Source organism: Rattus norvegicus, chromosome 5 (genome assembly GCF_036323735.1).
Source record: "Rattus norvegicus strain BN/NHsdMcwi chromosome 5, GRCr8, whole genome shotgun sequence".
In the NCBI taxonomy this organism is placed as follows: Eukaryota; Metazoa; Chordata; class Mammalia; order Rodentia; family Muridae; genus Rattus; species Rattus norvegicus.
In genome coordinates, this window is record NC_086023.1 from 156471878 (window position 1) to 156491011 (window position 19134).

The 19134-nt window shown below is 47.1% G+C and overlaps 1 long non-coding RNA gene across 7 annotated transcripts; it reads left to right on the forward strand.

Annotated features, from left to right (window-relative positions):
• Positions 1–8702: 8702 nt before the first annotated feature.
• On the forward strand, positions 8703–13596 carry LOC134487023 (uncharacterized). Of its 7 annotated transcripts, none has more exons than XR_010066704.1 (4): positions 8703–9111; positions 10388–10645; positions 11508–11602; positions 13156–13596. It is a non-coding gene; the product is annotated as an uncharacterized LOC134487023 (long non-coding RNA). The 7 variants fall into 7 exon arrangements; XR_010066702.1 differs by having other exon boundaries at positions 10388–10625; XR_010066705.1 differs by having other exon boundaries at positions 10393–10645.
• Positions 13597–19134: the final 5538 nt, after the last annotated feature.

The following is a 19134-nucleotide window of genomic DNA, read 5'->3' on the forward strand; positions in this document are numbered from 1 at the left end:
CCTTCCTGAAGGAACTCCTTGCACTCGAACCAGCATTTTATATGGAAAAAAGCCAGGGTTTCTTTTTGCCTGATTTGCCTGGAACTATAAGAACCAACCATCGTGGGTTCTAAGTTCTTCTCTAGCTCCAGCCCTGGGAATGGGGAACCTTGCCTGAGAGCCCCACCAGTAAACCTGAGGGTTTTTTTTTTAAGCTGCCAGCTCAATCCAATGATCACTTTGTGTCCCTGGGCCTCTCCTCCAGCACTTGAGGCAGGAGGATCAAGAATTTCAAGCCATCCTGGAACACATAGAGGGGCTAGCCTGGGCTATAGGACTTCTTGACTTCCTCCTTACTCATCTCTGCCTGCTGTTGATTTGTGGAGCTCTTAGAGTCCCACACAATCCAAATCTAACCCAAATCCCATACATGATAGGGGGCTTGTGATTGAAGAAGGCCTAGAAATGCACGGTCCTGGCTCTCTTCTTAGGATCAAAATATTAATGAATAAAGCATGAGCCCATCATACGTGCACAGTAACGTGTGTCTCATGTTCCTCACTTTGAGCTTGAGTCAAGGATGTGTTCTAGTCGGAGTGGAGGCTTGAACCCGAATAAGAAAAGCTTGAATCTCTGTCCTGTCCAGATGACCTTGAGTGGCCTTTGCAGTATCTCCCTCAACCCTCCTGATGGCTCTCACTATGGAGCGGATGTGCTTGATAGACCGTCACATGAATTTGTCGTTTTATTTTTATTTTCAGAGAGTTCTATTTGTTCTTAGTGATGTGTTTCGTTTTGTTTTGTTTTGTTTTTCTGAGCGTACAGAACCTTAGGCAGTGTTCTAGTCTGCTTTTCTGATGCTAAAATAAAACACCGTAACCAAAGGCAACTTAAGAAAGAGGGTTTTCTTGTTCACTCGCTTGCTCGCTCGTTGCTTGTTTTATTTAGGATGGTTCCAGAGGGCTACAACTCCCCGGTGGAAAAGAAAGCACGGTGGCGGTTGGAAATGGAAAACTCACAACTTTCCACGGGAAAGAGAGCAAACTGAAAGTGGGAGAAGGGGATAAACTCAAAACCCGCCCCCACTGACGCAAGTCCTCCATCAAGACTCCGCCTCCTAAGGGTTCCATAACCTCCCAAACAGCGCCACCAACAGGCGGTTTAAAGACATGAATGGGCCATTTCCCAGTTCAAACTACAGCAGGCAGGAAACGGACATTGTCAGCCCTTGAGCTCCGTCCTAGGTCCTAATAAGCACGGGACAAAGGTGTCCTCAGTTGCCGGCTCAGTCCAGTTTTTGAAAGCTCCTGGTATGACTTCATAAAGACCTCCTCTGCATATGGCTACCAATGAAAGGACCACCTTGAGCCACCATCCCTTTCTCATATTTAGATGTAAAATATTCTGTCTCTGTCCCTCCCTTTTGCTGTCACAGCTCTTTAAAGAGCACAAGGTCTCTGTTGACGAACAGAGCAACATCCTTGGCTCTGCTTTTTCTGCAACATGGGTCTAGGATTACAAACTAGAACTTCACTCTGTGTAGAGCAGGGTGGCTCAGTGAAGTTTTGTTTTGTGGTTTTTGTTTTGTTTGTTTTGTTTTCTTTTGTTTTGTTTTTTTAAGCTCAGAAAATGAAACCCGGTATCTCAGACTTTCAAGGCAAGTTTTCCCCTTCTGGGCTATCCTCCCCAGCCCTGGCTGTATGCTTTTTGTCACGAACAAGTTTTGGAAGGGAAATGAAAGTTCAGGACTGAGAAGAGCTGAGAGGAAGAATGGGAGAGAGAGAGAGACTATTCCCAGGAGAGCACAGCAACCCTGCTCACCAAAGCCAGCTGAGCTAAGCCAAAGGTGGGGCTACAGATCCAGGCGACCTTCCACTGGCCATTTGGATGATGCCAGGAAACAAACCCAGAGCGTCATCCATGCTGGGTGAGCACTGCACCGACTGAGCTCCACTTTCAGTCCCGTATTAAACTTTACGATGGCTAAGAGTGCCCTTCGAGATGATCAAGTTCTGTTCCCAGCACCCACTTGAGCAACTCCCAACCACATATAACTCCAGAGTCAGGGGGTCTGACATTCTCTTCTGCCTTCTGAGGGCATTGTGCTCATGTCACACACACACACACACACACACACACACACACACACACACACGAAAATAAAATCTTTTGAAAGTATGATAATGTATTCATTCATACACGCCACATTCGTATGATTAAAATTAGCATGTGCATGAAGTTTGATGTCTATTTTTGTTTGGATTTTTTTTTTGCTTGTTTGTTCGTTTGTTTATTTGGAGACAGGATCTAACTATGTAGCCCTGGCTGTCCTGCAACTCACTCTGTAGACCAGGCTGGCCTTGAACTCACAGAGATCACCTGCCTCTCCCTCCCAAGTGCTGGGAGGAAAGATGAGCACTGCTCTATCCGCCTTCAGGTTTGGAGTATTAAATCGTGCTTTGAGGCTGGCCTTTCCCACTTGTGCACCGAAGCTATGTCAGACACCAAGCGAGAATGATGAATGAAGACAGACACTGTCCTCAAATAGAGGTCACAATTTACCCAGCAACAGCCATAATGATTTCCACCTACAGAACTGCTCAGAATACCAAGTGGATTTGCTCCTGTTAGCTAAAAAATAACCCAAAATGTTCATTGCTTATTTATTGCGTGTTAAAGTTACAGAGACAACTTATTAAACCACTTTCTCTCCTTTCTAAAAGTTTAATAACCTTTTGAAACAATCAAGTTCACAAAAAAAAAAGTAAAGGTTTAGGAGATAACATGTGGGCTGGAGGGGCGGCTCAGCCATTAAAGGCTAGGCTCACAACCAAAACTATGAGAGATGACTAAGGAGATGCTGCCGTGGGCAGGAGTGCTTGCTGTACAGCAGAAGGACCTGGATTTGACTCCTCAATACTCACATCAAAAGCAAGGCATGTCAGCGCCAGGGGCAGGCAGAGACAGGTGGATCCCAGGAGCCCGCTGGCCCGACAGCCTGTCCCAACTGCGAGCTCAGTGAGAGACTCTGCCTCAAGGAATAGGGTGATAGAGGAAGACATACAACATCCTATCTTATCCTGCTCTGACTCCACATAAGTGATCGCGTTCCCATCAACACACCATTGTATATGCAACATACACACATGCACACATGCACACATAGATATAAGCATAAATATACACATACACATGCAGAGGTACACGTAGATATCTACACATGCACAGCATATACACACATGTATATACATACACATATGTGTATATACAGATACACATACAGATATATAATATACAGATATGTATACAGATATATACATGAGGACACACACAGGTACACACACACACACACACACACACATATATATACATATACACACAGGTTCATAATATACAGATATATGCACAGATATACACAAGGACATGCACAGATACACATATATACACATATATACACTCACACACATATACATACTTTCACATACACAGAAATACACACATACATATAAACACATACATAGAAATATAAACAATCAGTACATATACACACATACATACACACACTTACACGTATATATATACACATACACAGAAATACATATAAATACCAAACTCTGTACATAAATACACATACATATACACATATACATATATATACACTCATACATATACATATATACACATACACAGAAATACACACATATACACACTCAGTACATATACATATATAATACACACACATGCATCTATCTACACACACATAGGATGAGGAAAGTGCATACGAGTGGTCACAGGGTGAGTGAGGTGGGTGGGAAGAAAACAAAAGAACGAATGAACTTGGCTGTAACTGCTTTTCATGTAAACACAGTTGGCTTTTGTTTCTCTGGATTCTGCTGAATTTGTGAATTCAACCACAAGGAGACAAAAAGCTTTGAGAACGCTCTGGCATTGGCACTGACACAGACATACCTTCTCGCTATTCACTGAACACGGCCGTTACTCTGCGTTCAGGGCATTGAGCTCAGCCAATACCGGAGGGAGGGCATACCCTGGTCTACACTAAGGATGGCGTAGGTTTTCTGCAAGCACCTGCCCTGTTGTTTAAGGGACTTGAGCGCCCATCCGTGGGCTTGGGTTTCTTGGGGGTGTCCTGATCCGGTGTCCTATGGATACTAAGGGATGATGATGCTCTCACCATGGCAACACAAGTCACTGAAGAGGGTTAAGAAGTTGACAACATACCACTGACAAGAAAATATTTTTTCTTGTACTTTTATTTATTTTATTTAGTATATGTGTTGCGTGCGTGCGTGCACGTGTGCGTGCATACGTGTGTGGCCACAAATGCTTGTGTGCCCATGAAGAAGCCAGGGAGTACCACTGCTTTCCACCTTAGTTTTCAAGATTGGTTTCTCATTGGCCTGAAGCTCCCTAGTTCAGCTAGACTGGGGGCCAGCAAACCCCTGGGGTCCATATGTCTCCCCAGGGCTAAGACTGCAGAGGCAGTGACATACTCTGGCTTTCACTTGGGTGCTAAGGATGTGAACTCAGGACCTTGGATTTGCACAGAAAGTGCTTCACCAACTGAGCCATCTTCCTGTTCCCTCCCTGCTCACATTTCTGACGATTCCATGCCAGTTACTTTATAAAATGTCTCTGAATTTCGGGTTGACTGCTGCCTTCACAATTCAGCTGAGGTTTTACACCCTCCTTGGAAATCCTATATGCAGGAGCAACACTGAGTCCTCTCATGACACCCTGTCAGACAGCAATCTGTAGACACACTGCACTCTCAGTGGCCGTCATTCCAACTAAGGCGATGTCTGCTTCCCCTGCCCGCCCCCTGCACCCACCCGCTGGGCACCAAGAAACGATGCTTCTGTAATTGGTGCACACCTTCCTCCATCCCTTCCACTACTGGCTTCTATCTGGAGACAGTTCTGCAGTCCCTCCTGACTGACTGTGCATCCGCTATAACCATGACTTATTTCGATGCTCCTCACCTAGACGGAAGGTTGCCGTGCTTTGAGCACATCCTCGCTGTCTGACACAGCCAACTTCCAACCCGTCATAGTCCAGCTCTGATCCGGTCTTGGTGTCATTTTCCCAAGGTGCCCTGGTTCCTGGACTCCTGAACAGAATCCTGGGTGGGAAACATTAGTGGGAACCTATGATCTGGCTTGGCTAATTGTCCCCATTGTCATGGGGACAGCACTGCTTCTGGGTCCCAAAAGGGCTAAGATGAGGAATGTGTGCACCCAAGTATGTGTGTATATGGTCATGCACACCCATTTATGATCTTTCTTCCTCCCTCCCTCCCTCCCTTTCTCTCTCTCCTTCCCTCCTTCCTCCCCTCCCTCCCACTCCCCCAAGGCTCCCATTTCTAAACAGAGACACAGAACCACCGGCTTTCTCTCTTTTCTCCCTTTCTCTCCTGCATCTTCCTTCTCCAGCAATGAAGCCTTGGACTCGCTTTGCTTATTGATACATGATTATCAAACCACAAAAATTCATGTAGGTACGGTATGCGTTTCCACCGAATTCCGTGTATTTGCAGTATTTTTTTTTCTTTTTTCTTTTTTTTGGAGCTGGGGACCGAACCCAGGGCCTTGCGCTTGCTAGGCAAGTGCTCTACCACTGAGCCAAATCCCCAACCCCGTATTTGCAGTATTTTAAAGCCATCACTGGTATCTATTTTTAGGACACGTTTCATACCCCCCAAAAGACACCTTGTATTCATGAGTGGAAGTCTTTTTTTTTTTTTTTGGTTCTTTTTTTTCGGAGCTGGGAACCGAACCCAGGGCCTTGCACTTCCTAGGCAAGCGCTCTACCACTGAGCTAAATCCCCAACCCCGTGAGTGAAACTCTTACTCTTCCTCCATAACCCTCTGATCCCAGCGGCCGCCAACTGACCTTCTATTCTATATAGAATCGATATACCCATCTATTCTGGACAGGATACATTAGACAATGCCTGGCCTTTGGTGATGGCCTTCATTGACTTAGTAAACAATTATTGTTGTTGTTTATTGTTGTTATTTTCTCTGTGGTTATGATGGGTTTTCCTTAATGTATTTCCAGACTCCATTGCTTTTCTGTGTGCATCTCTAATAGTTCTATATTCCTGACAGATGGCTGCCTTGCACTCTGACAGCATTTATTTGGTCTGATATTAGGAGAGCCCTGCTTGCACCCTGTTTCCCACCCCAAGCTATGTCTTTGTCTATTCTTTTACTGGTATGCTCTTTGGTTTATTTGTGTGTGTGTGTGGGGGGTGTTTACATATGTGTGCGTGTGCATGTGGAAACTGCAGGTAACATTAAGTGTTGAGCCCTCTATGGCTCGCCACCTTCTCTTTTGAGACAGGGTCTCTCACTGAACTCAGAGCTCCCCCCCTGGCTAGACCGTCTGGGCAGCAAGCTGCGGCCATCTCCCATCACCTCCGTCTTATCACCACCTGGTGATGACCCCATATGTGAGCGACCGTGTCTGGCTCTTCACGTGGTGCCAGGGATCCCAACTCAGATCCTCACGCTTGTGTGGTAGACACCTTACCAACTGAGCCATCTGCTTAGCCTAGACCATCTGCTGTCAGGTGGGGCATTCGACTAGCTTACAGATAAGATAGGCCCGAATGGCACAAGGTTCACATTTGACATTTTGCTATTTGTTTTCTAATGTCTTCTCTCTGTTCCTGTTGTACCTGTTGCGTTTGTGTTACATAGTGACTTTCTCCTGGGCTGATTTAATATCTTTGCCCTGGGTCTGGAGACACTGCTCTATGCTAAAGAGAATGTATTCCTTCCTCTTGTAAAGGACCTGAGTTCAGTTCCTAGCACCCACATCAGATGGCCCACAATCACCTTCAACTCTAGTTTCCAGAGATATAATTCCCCTTCTGATCTCTATGGCAACCGTACACACACACACACACACACACACACACACACACACACACACATTTCAGAAGCCCTGGAATTGGAGTTAAAGACAGGTAAGTTGCCACGTGGATGCTGGGAATTGAACCTGGGTCCTTTAGAAGAATAGCTAAGTGCTCTAGACTGCTGAGCCATCTCTCCAGCCCCTCCATTTTTTTTTTCTTAGCGCTTGTTCTATGGATTCCAAACCCACTTGGATTTATCAGCATCAAATTCGGATGACTCCTATGAATCTCTCTCCTTCCTTTCTGCTTTTATTACCATATAAACTACACCTGCACGCATTTATGTCCACCAATACATATTCTCAATTGGTTCTATACAGCTGTATTCTGAATCATATAGGGCCAAAAGTATTATGAAAATACAGTTATATTATCTTTTATGTTACTTATAAAACGACATTTAGAGCCCTACGGGGTCATAGTTGACATCGGTAAAGTGTTTTCCCCGCTTACATGAAGCCCTGGGTTCAGTTCCCACCATTGCATAAAATTGGGTGTGGTGGTGCACACCTGCAACCTTGACATTGGAGCAGTGAGGCAGTAGGATCAGGAATTCGAGGTTATCTTTGGCAAGTTTGGAGCCAGCTTAGGCCATCTCTCCAGCCCCTAAATACGTTCGAAGTAATCCATTTAAATTTTTTGTCTATGACACCAAATACCCATCACTTTCTTGGTCTACTGACTGTCCCCCCAGCACATAGGTGTCACCTGTACTTATTTCTTTTACTATTTCTTAGATTTTCATTGAAAACTAGACAGTTTAAGCAATACATTGTGGCAATACCAGAAACCAAATTGCTTCCTCTTTCCAAGTCATCATGGTTGCTGTCCTTTACGACCCTTCTTGCTGTTTCGTGTGTTTTCTTTCCTGGCTTCTCTAAGCTATCTAGAAAGTTTATATTCCTGATTGTGTGTGAGTTTTGAGGTCTGGTAGGCCTACTGATAGTCAACAACTAGATGGAACTCTCCCTACATCGCAGGAACCTGCCAGTCCCCGACTCTGCCACAGGATTCCCTTCCCATAGTTTTTAACATCCAGTCAGGTAGCTGGAGCACCTGCCTGGCAGCTCTCCCTCAGTCCTCACTCCCTGCTTGTGCTAAGCTTCACAACTAGTCAGAGATAACACTTTACGGTTGGCCACATTTTCACTGAACCCATACACAGGCCTTGTGATTCTCAGGACCCCACACAGCCATATGGTTTTCTAAATTGCCGGGAAGAGGGGCCGGCGAGACTGCTCCGTGAGTAAAGGTGCTTGCCACCAAGGGCCCTGGTGATGGCTTTCAGTTTAGCCTTTGCAATTCGTAGGATGAAAGGAAAGGGCCAATTTCTAGTAGCTGTCCTCTGAGCTCCACATGCAACCCATGGCAAGCATGTGCCTATGCATGTGCCTATGCATGTGCCTATGCATGTGCTATGCATGTGCACGCATGTATATGCTTGCACGCACACACACACACACAGATTGAGAGAGAGAGAGAGAGAGAGAGACACCAAATGGAAATGTCTGAGACTATGAGAGTCCTTCCCACCATCTATGACTACCCCCCCCCATTGGTCTTCCTTTGCTTCTAGGCTACTGCACTTAGCCTCTTGTTTGCATCAACCACTGCATCCATTATCTTTGTCCAAGTCAAACAATGCCTGGTGCTCCTGACAGATGCTTTGGAACGCGCGACACCCCCTCCCCGGGTCCCACTCCAGGTCAGCGGCTCCCTACATGTGTTGAATAATTTCATCACTGCTGGGACAAAGACACCCAACAAATGAAGCTTAAGGAAAGAAGAGTTCTTTACGCTAGGTTCGGGGCAGGTGTGGTCCATTCTGGCAGGGGAAGTGCGTCAGCAAGGGTGGGAGGCAGCCGGTCACGTGACATCGTCAGTCATGCTTTCTCTTTTTGATTCAGTCCAGGACCCCAGCCTACAGGCTGCTGCTGCTGCTCGTGGGATATGTGGGTCTTCCTACCTCTTCCTTTTTTGGGGGGGGTTCTTTTTTTCGGAGCTGGGGACCGAAAGCGCTCTACCACTGAGCTAAATCCCCAGCCCCTTCCTACCTCTTCCTAATGGGAAAGAAATATTGTCCAAAGGTTGTCTCCTAGGTGATTCTGGAGCGGGTCGCGTCAACAATCAATTTGAACCGCCGTATCACTTCATGCCCTGCCCGGATGGACACCTGCCTTTCGCTAATGGTTTGGTTTGGTTTGTTTTTTTACATTTCCTGGCTAGAACTAAAACTGTTCAGGGACAGACAGGAGGCAAAAGAAGTTTTCTTCCCCACCCCCAACCCCCCCCCCCCGACAAGAAGTCTAAGACTTGGATCGATTAGATGGGATGTTCAAGAGCACAGAGCAAAGTAGGCAAGGTCAAGAGTAGACTCATGCCATTAGATTTGTTTTCTTTCCTAGCTGAAAACAAGTACTTTTTTTTTTTTGGTTCTTTTTTCGGAGCTGGGGACTGAACCCAGGGCCCTGCGCTTCCTAGGTAAGCGCTCTACCACTGAGCTAAATCCCCAGCCCCGAAAACAAGTACTCTTAATGACTGAACACTCATTCAGAACTCAGCTCACCCATTACCTACTGACTCTCAACCTAAATATTTCCCCAGTGACGTAGGACCTTTTCACCCTGTCGTAATTCCCACTACTGTCCTTCCTTATAGACACTTTTCTTTGTTCCCAGATTCCTAGAGTGGGGACCGGCTCACTCATCACTGGGCGTCCATCTTCCTGACTACTTCATAGCAGGGATCTGTCCTGCTGGTTTTTATTGTCAATTTGAGTTGTCTAGAAAGAGGGAACCTCATTTGAGGGGTTGGCCTGTGGAGATGTCTTTAGGGAATTGTCCAGATTGATGATTGACATGTGAGGGCCCAACCTACTGTGGGTGGCACCATCCCCTAGGCAGTGGGGTCTAAGCATATAAAAAAAGCAAACTGAGCATGAGCCCGAGAGTGAGCCCCTCTGCAGCCTTCTTCCATGGATTTTGCTTGAGTGATGGGCTGTGACCGGAAGTAAAAGCACACAAATCCTTTCCTCACCACATTGCTTTTGGTCATGATGTTTATCAACAGGAAAGTAAAACAGAGCAATACTCCACGTCATCTGTTGGATGAATGAATGAACCATTTGCCAGGCATAGGCTATTTTCTCTTGCAGTTATGAGTCGGACTCAGAGCACTCAAGTGATTCCATATGGTTCCCTGCTAGCCATGACTATTAAATCTGGTCTCTGCTAGCCATGACTGTTTGTTAAATCAGTCAAGCAATAGTAGCAGAGTCTCAGATTCTAACTGGGCATTGGGCTTCCCAGATAAAGACTACCTTCCCCCGCAACCCTTTACAGAGAAGTGGAGTCATGTGATTAAACTTTGGCTAATAATAAGATAAAAACACAGTTAATCTATGCATATTCTGAGACGTGTCCTTGAAGGTAGGCTGGAGTTTCTGCTTGTTTCTTCTTTGCACAGGTTAGAATGCAGATTTGGCCAGCTATCCTGTATAAGACGAACTAACAGTTCATCATGGTCATAAGCCTAAATTCCGGACATGGTAAATTCTCATACCATTCTCCAGTCACCATCTGAGTCTTTGGGAGATAGTCAAACACTTCCTGTTCCTGTTAGTTTGGATCTTCGAGTCAAAACAACTCAGAGTCACCAGGAAGAGGACATCTCAACTGAAGAATTGCGTGGATCAGATTGGCCTGTGAGAGACTGTCCTGATTGGTAATTGATGTAGGAGGGATAGCCCACTGTGGGCAGCACCATCCTTAGGCGGGTGGGCCAGCGAGTGAGCCAGTAAGCAGCCTTCCCCCAACAGTTTCTGGTAGCAAGTTCCCACCTTAGGTTCCTGGTCTGACTTCCCTCTACAATGGAATGTTTCCTTGAAGTGTTAGTTGCAAGATATTTTGTCCTCCCACGAGTTGCTTTTAGACCGATTACTTTATCGCAGACAGAAAGTGCAAATTAGAATATCCCCTGTGGACTGAATTGCATCCCCTCGAACCTACATGTTAAAGTCCAGTCCCTGGTGTGATCCTGTGTAGAGATAGAGTCTTTATGAGTATAATTAAGTTAAATGAGGTCACATAGGTGAGTTCAGAACTTAGTTTATTTTTCCTCGTGCTATTAAAAAAAAGAAAAAGAAAAAGAAAACAAGAAACCTTTGACAAATGCAACTTAAGGGAGAAAAGACTTATCCTGGGTCATAGCTCCAGGGCATAGTGTGTAAAGGCGGGGAAATCAGGGTGGTGGGAGCTTGGCTCAGATTGCATCGAAATCAGGAAGTAGAGAGCCATGGATTCTTCTGCTGCTCAGCTCCCATTTGCTATTTATATTCATACATGTATGTTCAGGATCCTCTGCTTAGAGGATGGTGCTGAGCTGACTATCCTACTCACCTGGTGTGATGGTTTGCATAAGCTTGGCCCAGAGAGTGGCACTATTAGAAGGGGTGGCCTTGTTGGAGTGGGTGTGGCCTTGTTGGGGTGGGTGTGGCTTTGTTGGAGTGGCTGTGTCACTGTGGGAGTGGGCTTGGAGACCCTCCTCCTAGTTACCTGGGTCTGTTCCCGGTTTCCTTCGGGTGAAGATGTAGAACTCAGCTCCTCCTGCACCATGCCTGCCTGGATTCTGCGATGCTGCCATGTTCCCGCCTTGATGATAATGGACCGAACCTCTGAACCTGTAAGCCAGCCCCAATTAAATGTTGTCCTTTATAAGACTTGCATTGGTCATGGTGTCTGTTCACAGCAATAAGACCCTAACTAAGACACCTGGTGACCTCAACTCCACCCCCCATGTTTGCACAGCAAGTGTTTTGAGCACCAATCCATCTCCCCTCAGCCAGGTACTACTCTTAATTTTACTGGGAGTGTCAAATTCTCTGAGAATGTAAAAGTCTTTTTGTTTTAAGGCAAGGGGGATGATGCAAATAGCTTCGATTTTCTGGGATGGAAGGAAGGGGAGAGACAGAAGTTCAGTTAGGGACATGAGGAAGTTGTGGGCATGCCAGTCTGGAAAAGAGAGATGCGGGGTGTTGAATATGCAAATCTTGAGTTCAGGGATAAGCTTCAGCCATCAGCCTAGTATAGCTGAGCTGGCTGGTTTTATGTCAGCTTGACACAAGCTAGTCGAGGGAGTCTCACTTGAGAAACTCCATCCAGACGGTCCATCTGTAGGTAATCCTCTAGGGCTTTTCTTAGTTAGTGACTGCTGAGGGAGGGTCCAGTCCATTGTGAGTGGAGCCATCCTTTGGCTGGTGGCCCTGAGTTCTATAAGAAATCCGGCTGAGCAACATGAGGAGGAGCAAGCCAATACACAGCACCCCTCCATGGCCTCTGCATCAGCCTCTGCATCAGCTCCTGCCTCCAAGTGTCTGCCCTGCTTGAGTTCCTGTCCTGACTTCCTTCAATGATGAACGGTGATGTGGAAGTGGAAGCCAAGTAAACCCTTTCCTCCCCGTTTGCTCTGGGTGTGGTGTTTATCACAGCAACAGTAACCCTGAGACGATAGCTGATGCTTAAACAAAGGATGGATTAGATTCCCAAGCAAGTGTACACCGGCAGGGAATGGAAGAGGGGGCGGGGCTGAGCTCTGGGGAAACCTCCAGAAGATCAGCAGGGGAGACTCAGAAGGTGAGATAAAGTAGCATGGGGGAGTCCAGCGGAGAAAGGGGAGTAACAGCAAGGCAGAGAACATGGCTTGGCTTGGCTTTCTCGCATAAATAAACGAAAGGCCTGCGTAAGCACTGAGGCTGGAGGCAGGGAGCTCAGTGATGAATAAAGCCTGTGTCTGCTGAAAGAGAAGGATACCACCTAGTCACGGGGCAAGCCCGGCTGGCACTGAGGAGGCTAAGACAGGAGGATCTGGGGTTGGGGATTTAGCTCAGTGGTAGAGCGCTTGTCTAGCAAGCGCAAGGCCCTAGGTTCGGTCCCCAGCTCCAAAAAAAAAAAAAAAAAAAAAAGACAGGAGGATCTGAGCTCAAGGCCAGCCTGGAGCTGGAGAGATCGCTCAGTGGTTAGAGCACTAGCTGCTCTTGCAGCTGACCCAGGTTCCGGTCCTAGCATCCACATGGTGGCTCAGAACCATCTCAGATCCTCTTCTGGTATTCTTGAGCCCCAAGCACGTACGTGATAGGCAAACATATATACAGTCAAAACACCCATGACTTGAAATTTAAAAAAAAAATCCTGTAGATTTTGTAGAAAGTAGAAGATGTATTATTCATTTTATTTAAGGGATGGCATCTAAGGGAAACTACATGGGCTGACATCTAAAGTCTTTTGGACTGTGAAAGATCAGATGGCTTCGAGGATGGTGAGGATGACAGGGACATGGTAAAGCAGCTGTCATCGAGCGCTAGGGGTAGAATCCCCATGACAGACACCCCGGCGTTCCTCAAGCTTCGCTCAACTTTATGGTATTTTCCCCCACCACGCACAATTTACCGCCTTACCTCTCTCGAACATGACTCTTAATGGCATCAGATGCTTCCAGAACACGGCTGCCATCACCGTCCGCCTCTATAATGTTCTTCGTCTTGTAGAACTGGAACTCTAAACATTTTGCAATCATTCTCCAGGCCCCCTTCCCCCAGCCCCTGGCAACCAACACTTGACTTTCTGCCTTTATGTTTTGATTGCCCCAGGTGCCTCACATAAATGGGATTATAGACTCTCTTTTATGAGCTGCTTATTTCCCTGAGCATGCTGTCCTCCAAGCACATCAGTGGAGCCCGTGTCTAAATTACCATCATCTTAGAGCTGAGTAATACCTCACTGGGTGGATCTACCGCTGTCTGCCCATCTGTCTTCCACTGATGGGCACCTGGGTGAATTCCTCCTCTTAGCTGTTACTGGTGGAGACCCTGGCAATACTGGTGGACAAAGAGCCAAGGCCCCACTTTCAGTTCTGCAGGGTGCCCTTCTGGTGTGGAATGGCGGGGTTGCTGCGTTTGGGTATGGTTTGACTGTGGCCTCCAGCATCTCCAGTTCTGGAAGGTTGCCCCCCCCCCCGCCCCCGGTGGCAATGTGGAAAAGGGCGGAACCCTTAAGTGAAAGGTGACCAGATGACGGAAGATGATGTCCTTGGAAGGAGCTGATGACTTCTCAGGGGACCTTGGTTTGTTCTCTTGGGAGGGTTGTTATATAATAACAGTGCTGGCCCATCCCCAGCTCTCGGGATTGCTGCCTCATCTCATGAACTCTCCCTCTCACATGAGGACTCCGTCTTCTCCTCACACCATCCAAGGCTTCCCTAGCTTCCCACAAGCTCCTGTGTGTGTGTGTGTGTGTGTGTGTGTGTGTGTGTGTGTGTGTGTGTGAAAGAGAACGAATGAACGAATGAGTTTCATTAGGATTGCTTACAGGAGCAGGGGCACCCTAACAGTGGCTACACACTACTGAAAACAATGTCTCTCCCTTCCCCAGCAACCATGAACTGCCTACAGATCCTCAGGGAGGGGTGGGGCCTCATGAGTTCCTCTTCCCTCTGTGACTGGCACAATCCTGTGCGGATAACCAGAGCTACTGATAGTTCAAGAGCACAGTGGCGGGGTTGAGGATTTAGCTCAATGGTAGAGTGCTTGCCCAGCAAGTGCAAGGCCCTGGGTTTGGTCCCCAGCTCCAAAAAAAAAAAAAAAAAAAAAAAAAAAGAAAAGAAAAGAAAAAAGAGCACAGTGGCTGTGTCATTCCTAGGACACAGTGTTCTACATCGCACCCTACCCCCTCCAGCTGTTACAGTCTTTCTGAGCCCTCTTCTGCAAGGTCTTGTGAGCCTTGGAGGGAGAGATGGATAGGTAGGTAGGTAGATGGATGGATGGATAGATAGATAAACAGACAGACAGATATAGACAGAGGCTGTGACAGAATGCCGTTTACTGGCTTGCTCCCTTTGGCTTACACTGCTACTTTTCTTATATAACTATGCCCAATTGCCTAGGAATGCCACCGCCCACAATGGACTGGGCCCTTCCATACCAATTAACAATTGCAAAAATGTCCACAGTCATGCCCAGGGGCCAGTCTGGCAGAGGCAATTCCTCAGTCGAGGTTCCCTCTTCCCAAGTGACTTTGGTGTCAGATTGACCGAAACCAGTCAGGACAATTCCTGCATGGCATTGATTGAAGAATGGCCCTTGAGGTTCTCCTTTGCCCTCCATATGCATACGCATGTGCAGACACGTGTAGTCACAAAACCACGAACATACATGTGCAAAAGAACTCCTTACAGATAAGGAAACCGAGGACTGGAGGGAGGACCACACACAGCCACCTGGAAGAACATCCACCAGGAGGCAACAGTTCAGCCCTCGGAGTGTTGGCTCAGTGGTAAGGCGCTCTGGACCGTGTCCCAGATGCCATTCCGTTGTGAGCTCTGTAATCTGACTTAATCTCTCTGGCACCCAGGCTTCTCACGTGCAAAGTAGAAACGATATTTGCTTCTTAGGTGTGTTGCAGATGACTATACTAAAGACCATTGTCCAATGTTAGCGCTCGAGAGTCATGTGGTCAAACACTCCCTCTGGAATTCTGTCACACAAACCAAAAAGTGTCCCCAGTCTCTGTGAGCTACCACAGCTCGAGTTGAATTTCTCAACCCTTAGAACCAATGGACTCAGAACCAGAAACACCCATCTTCATCTCCATTAAGAAGATTGCAAGCTGGGTACTGGTGGTATATGCCTTTAATGCCAGCTCTCGGGAGGCACATGCAGGCAGATCTCTGTAAGTTCAAGGACAGCCAGAGCTGTTCCACAGAAAGACCCTGTCTCAAACAAACAAAAGAAAGGAGAGAGAGAGAGAGAGAGAGAGAGAGAGAGAGAGAGAGAGAGAGAGAGAGTTTGAATGTAGGGTGTATTTGACCTACTCCAAAAAGCATCTCTTAGACCTTCCACTGAAAGCCCATGTGCTTCTAACCCTCATTATCCTCTAGACAAATGTTCTTTCTATTTTTTTTTTGAAGTCGAGACCTAACATTTGGAGAGAAAAGAGGGGGTGGTCAGGCCACCTCCTGAGTTCAAGCTGAACACCCTGGAGAATGAGTTAATGGATCACAAACTATGCTTGGGAGGGTTAATTTCACATGGTCCAGTGAACCACATCCCCATCTCTGCTCCCTGGAATGTGTGTAGGAACAGGCGGAGACATGTTCTCACTGAGATAGGTACACACAGTCTCCCACCTTCCATGTCCAGGACAGTGTGTGAGCGGAAGGAGGTGGATGCCCCTCCCCCTCCCAGGGCCTTAGCTTTAGGATGCCAAGTGGCGCCCACTCTCCCTGTCGATGCCTCTGTCTTCTGGCCTGTATTTACCAACTTTTCCCCTTCCTTCCTTCCTTCCTTCCTCCCTCCCTCCCTCTCTTCCTTCCTTCTTTCTTCCCTCCCTCCCTTCCTCCCTGCCTTTCATCTTTCCATAATCAGAAAGCACTGGAATTGCTCACAAGAAGTACATACCACTGAAATATAAAAACAAAAGTCAAACACCGCTCACCAAGACAGGGCAGATTAGAAACTAGAGTAAGAGGTACACGGTGAGAGACTGGGGCTGAGAATCACAAAGGTGGTATTTTCCTGCTGCCACGACTGAGCTTCCTGGTGGCCAAAGCAAAACTGGGAAGCAGGCAAATGGAGAGTTCAGAATGTCTCAGCAGCCTTCTAATGGCCAAGCTTGATCCAGTGGCATTTCCCAAACTGTCTCAGACCCAGAGTCGGACACTGTGAACACAGTTTGTAAGCTTGGCCTTATGGGGGATACCCGAGATCTCAGCACAGCAGGGCAGGGGGATCCAGGTGAGGCCAGCCTAGGCCACTCAGTCTATAAAGAGAAAAAGGGAGACGGGTGGTAGGAGGGGAGGGGAGGGGAGGGGAAGGGAGGGGAGGGGAGGGGAGGGGAGGGAGATAGAAAAGGAGTAGGGAGGAGAGAGGAAAGGAGAGGAGAGGAAGAAGGAAAAGTGGTTAAGAGGAAAAGGAAGGGAGGGGGAGGGAAGAGAAAACAAAGGCCCAAAAGAAGAGGAGGAGAAAAAGGAGAAAGAGGAAGAGGAGGGGAGAAGAGATGTCTCTGAGGTTAAGAGCACCAGCTTCTCTTCCAGAGGTCATGAGTTCAATTCCCAGCAACCACATCGTGGCTCAAAACCGTCTGTAATGGGATCTGATGCCCTCTTCTAGTGTGTCTGATGACAGCAACAGTGTACTCACATAAATAAATAAATAAATAAATAAATAAATAAATAAATAAATAAATAAATCATTTTTTAAAGTGGGGGTGGGGTTCTTGTGAAATTGGGGAGATGGCTTAGTAGTTAAGAGCACTGGCTGCTCTTGGAGAGGACCAGGCTTCATTCCCAGCACCCACATGGCAGCTCACAACCGGCTGTAACTCCACTTCCAGGGGATCCCATGTCTTCCGAACTCTGCAGGCACAGACGTGGATGCCGGCAAAAGCACTCATTCATTAAAGCGTGAAAGAAATAAGTCTCTAAAGGATGAGGTTTCGGAGACTGGGGAGGTAGCTCAATGATGGAGCAAGTCCCTGGATTTGATCTGAACACGAGGTATCAGGGTACGGGGTGAATGCTACTCCCTTTAATTCTGTTTAATCCGGACTTTATCGGCAGTGGTAAAAGTCAGGACTAACAGAATCAGGTCTGTTTGTATAGTTTCTACTGTCGCTGAGTTCTAAAAGCAGAGAGCAGAGAATTTCAGGACAAAGCATGTGAGAGAAGACCGCAGGTGGCCCAAAGAATAGAAAAGTGCATGTGCGCATGCGTGCATGTGTAGCTGGCTAGGACAGGGCTCTCTGGAAGGCCTAATAGGGCGGTTGCTATCTTAAATGCTTTCCCACAGGACCTGAAGCTCAGGTGGAAGTACCAGGCCAGGCGACCTTAGTAGAGTGACTTCCAGGAAGGTCCCCTTTAACTGCGGCTCTTAGTTTCCCCTCGCTTTGAGGCAGAACATTCTACCCTCCTGTCTCTACCACCCTCAGGCTGTGGGACGCCTTGGGATGGAAGAGTCTGCGGCTCCAAGCAAAAAAAACCTCAAGCTTTGCTGAAAATTAGTTTGTATTTGTACAAAAATAAAACAAACAAACAAGCAAAAGTTTGACTTGGAGCGCTGGAAAGACTCCAACACTGTGCAGCAAACAGCACAGCATAGAAGGCCAAATGCAAATGTGTGAGGCGTGGCCAGTCTTGGGGAACCGTGGGCACTTCCCCTGGGATAGATGACCAGGCTGTGCCCAAACGCTGCCAGAGTCACTACCCTAGCTAATCACCTCCGGTCTTCTTAAGTCCCTAGGAGAGACTTGAGTTACACCCAGATCAATCACCAGAGCGCACGGGTTCGCGCGCCTCCTCTGGACCAGTTCCAAAGAGGATGGGGGACTTCCATAATTATCGGAAGTGTTATTGTCCCCTTTCTATCAAATGAATCTTTGGTGAGGTTGAAAGTCTTGCCAGACCTCACGTAGTAAACCGACAGGAGCCAGATCTCCAACCAGGAAGTTGGTGCGGACGATTCTTAGGTCAATCAGCTTCCGTGAAACAAAAGTGTGAATCCCACACTTGTAACCACAGCACTGGTAGGGTGAGGCAGGAGGATTGCATTCAAGGCTAACCTGGGTTACATGGGGAGGACCTGTATCAAGAAGGAAGGAAGGAAGGAAGGAAGGAAGGAAGGAGGGAGGGAGGGAGGGAGGGAAGGAAGGAAGGGTGTTTCTTCACCCTGTTTTAATCATACAGTCTTGACTTGCGAACAACTTTGCCTGTTCTCTCTCTGTCTCTCTGTCTCTCTGTCTCTCTCTCTCTTTTTTTTTTTTTGGTTCTTTTTTTGGTTCTTTTTTTTTTTTTTTTTCGGAGCTGGGGACCGAACCCAGGGCCTTGCGCTTCCTAGGCAAGCACTCTACCACTGAGCTAAATTCCCAACCCCCCCCCCCCCAATAGAAGTCATGTCTCAGGGGCAGTAGTAAAAGGAATAGTCACTTTTTTAGTTTTTTTTTTTTTTTTTTTTATTGGACTGTAACGCAGGCCACCCTTCATTGTTAAGCCATTTATGTTAATACCCTTAATCCTCCTGCCTTGGTGTTTGGAGTGCTGGGATTGCAGGCCTGAGGCACCTCTCGCTCCCCACTCATGTTCTCTATTGTATTCTCTGTGATTTTTTTGGTTACTACAACCAATTGGTTTCATCTTTTGCATTGAGAGACCCCACCCTGGGGAAGCTC